We start from the raw sequence: 3,681 nt of genomic DNA on the forward strand, positions 1-3,681 counted from the left end.
CCTTATCACAAATTTCTCTCTCATGCATTAAGCCCTTCTCTACAGTCATCATCGATCTACCAAATCCCTTCCTACATACCCAGGATGGATTTTCTTATCCTTTTCTTCACAACACAATAGACTGTGGCAACTAATACTGAATGGGTAAGAGTAATAATTTGCTAAACTTAGTGTAACTTTTGACTGAATCCAGATATGACACACTGGGAGAACATACAGCAGCATACTGCATCTTTTAGGCTCTCTAACACACAACTACTTCACCAGGGAAGATCAGGGATGCACAACGTTTGTCTGTTCTGGCTGTGCTCTAAGAGAACCAAGTTGCAACCTGCAAAAACTTTATTATGTTCAAAGAAAACATTTTTGCAAGATGTATTAAATGTCTGCACTATATATACCCGTCTGTATTAGAGACTGTGGAAGAGGGAATGAACCCTTTCTTTCCACTTTCTTTTCTTTTTAAAATATTGACTCTTGCCTGTCAACATGTCAGTAACCACGTGGAGTCTGCTAAGAGAGAGTAAAAGGTGCTTTCTACCTTGCATGTAATAAAGTAAAACTTAATGATTTTTAGTGAGCCAACGGAATCACATCTATCTCTTTTGTGCTCATTTCCTTTATACAGTCACTGAATTCCGGTTTGAACAATGTGATATTTTCAAATGTCGATTATTATCACTATTACTAACTACAAATATGTAACCAGCTGATCCTGCAAAGCTTAGAACAATTGCTATTAGAACGGTTCTGCCTATAGGTTTTGTTCTTAACAATACCTTAGTTTGTGACCCTAAGCACTCTGAGGACTCTGAGGACAGGAAATGAAACCCTGACAAGCTTTGCCTTTTGAAGAGTAAGCTTAAATGTTGCACAGAACAGCATTATCAAGGCCTTTCAGAAACCTCTTCCAATGCAGCCCATACAAAGAAATGTACTTCACTGCTCTGCCTTGAAAGACCTAATTGACTTCCATGATGTCACTAAGCTTACTGTACGAGAGGAACCGACGATTATGGAAAGCAATATGCATAATGAAAAGCTTAACTAATTCCCTGGAACTAGAAGCAAGTAAAACTCTTAATTACCAAAGAAGCCAGGCAAATGACCCATAATTACAGTGGCTTTAATGTTACAGGAAATAAGTGTACTACGTCTTCCTCCAGTCTTTCTTGCTACTGACACTTATTGTCAACAGCACAGCAACATTTTTAATGGATGACGAAAGGTTTACAGAGGTTCACATACAAAATGGATTTATTAACTTTGCTGCACAGAGATGTTATAAACTGTTCACTGTCCTGGCCCACCCACATACTAAATTTAGAGATATGAAAGCAGCCAAGTTCTTCCCCATTTTGCGTAAGTATTGCAACATCAGCATCACTCCAACTGAGAGAGACAGATGAGATTTATACAGACTTCAGCTGAGATTCTGGCTGCTTCTCTGCATCATTTCTAAAACTTGTGTCACTGATCAATACTACTGCTATGAGATCTCTCAAAAGGTCATGCTAATATAGGACTTCGGAATGAACTAGATGCTTAAAAAAGTAAAGTAGTAAAGCATACTAATTTATATTTCACTCCATGAATCTAGAAAAAGAAAAATTAATCACTTAGCCAAAGGAAGAAATATTAAAATCACTGCAGCACCTCATTACCTCATCTTCCTACATGAAATTTAGGAATATAAGAAAAGAATATTAGTTAGGCCCTTGGTATGTACAGCAGGCCCTCTCCACCCTATCTACTGTAAATGTCTGGATGGAATATTACATAACTAACAGGGATATCCGCAAGTATTATTGCTATTAGTGATAACCAAGAAGTTTGGAAGAACAAACGATTAAAATCAGTTTTGAAATTAAGATTTTGAAAAACCTGTGAAGACAATATATATGCACGGGGAGTGCTTATTGAACAAATATCCATGACCACATATGACTGTATCAATTCTAAAACAGAATGAAGGATGAGACTAAAGATGGCGTAATTTATTCACATAGAACTCATCTGCAAATTAAACACTACCATCTATTGTTCTATAAAGAAAGAACAAAAAGAAAATTGTCATCATCTTTAAAATGGGTAAATATAGCCTCAAATTCTTTCATATTGTATTAGAAAAACCTTCTGTTTGCTGGTTCTGGTCTGGTCTGATTAGGCCCTTAATTTCAGTGAAAACATTTGCAGACACGGGGACTAAACCACACATTTTAGCGCTTTGTCTTTGAATCAGAGTTTTTACTGGTAAGAGTATCGAGTATTTCATTCCCTTTGATAAAAAGAGTAGGAAGAAAAGGAACTGAGTATTTGTTAACTCCTTCCTTTTCTTCCCTAAACATTTTCTTTTAATATATTATTATTTTTACATTGTATTCTCCATATGCTCCATGGGAAACAGCTACTATGGAATAAATGAATAAATATTAAACTTCAGTTTTCTTTTTTTTTCTGTTATCACTGTAACATTTACCTTGTGGTCTGTTCACTGAAGCCAACACGGTTAAGTCTTTCACTGGGCAAAATACATTTAAGAAAACTTCAGGAATATTGAGTCTTACACAAGAACTAAGTTAAAACTACCCTGCCCTCTGAGGAACCACTAACAGAATGACATTCTGGCACAAAAGTCGTTAAAAAATAAAGAATAATAATTAATTTTACTCTTCCCTCCTGCTGATTGAAAGCAAAAAGGGAAAACTGGAATTTTGAGGTTTCAAATCACAGTTTCAGAAAGGGCTGGTAAGACCTCTGAGAGGTTACCCCACATTCATTCTCCAACTTCTGAACAGGACCAGTCTCGTTCTGTGCTTGGTGAGAAGAGACAGTAGAAGATTATTCTATCTTCTGTCCTCAAATGACACAGAAATATTTGGTATCAGTATGTGACATACTATGTTTGGGGCTTCTTATGGATTGCATATTATACTTCTGTAACTTCTTTATTTATCATTGATTTTTCTCCTTCATGATCAAACTAACTGGTCAAAAGTGTGACGTGAAATGTTTGTAAAATTTGCACACTGGAAACATTTACCTTATACATTAATGTACGTATACATGCACAACGCAGTCTTCTATAAGCATTTAAGGCCTAATTCAAATTCCAACATATCACTAAAAAAATCCCCATTGATTTCAATGGGCATCAAAGTAAGCCCCAAAATAGGCTGCAGGAAGAAATCCACCAAATACAGACAGCTCACATTGATTTCAGAACGACATTGTTCATCTCTGCAAACCAGAAGGCTGTCAGGCCTTTAATTTCTACAGGTAACTTGTTGATTGTTCACTTCCAAAAGTATTTTTACTTTCCTCGTTGTAAAAATCTACCTCATATTCTGTGGTCATAATTCAAAACTAATTAGCATCTAAGAAATAAATTATCAGTCTGAAAGATACTACTACTGCAATCATGGTTTTTGTTTTGTTCAACAACTTTTACCTCTTTTTTGTTGCTGAATCAATTTTTTCAGATTTTCAAAATAATTCCACTACTGACCAACTGTGTGTCGTGGTTTAACCCCAGCCGGCAACTAAGCCCCACCCAGACGCTCACTCACTCCCTGCTGGTGGGATGGGGGAGAGAATTGGACGAGCAAAAGTAAGAAAACTCATGAGTTGAGATAAAGACAGTTTAATAGGTAAAGAAAAAGCTGTGCGCGCAAGCAAAGC

The sequence above is a fragment of the Fulmarus glacialis genome, unplaced genomic scaffold (genome assembly GCF_000690835.1).
Source record: "Fulmarus glacialis isolate BGI_N327 unplaced genomic scaffold, ASM69083v1 scaffold37408, whole genome shotgun sequence".
Lineage (NCBI taxonomy): Eukaryota > Metazoa > Chordata > Aves > Procellariiformes > Procellariidae > Fulmarus > Fulmarus glacialis.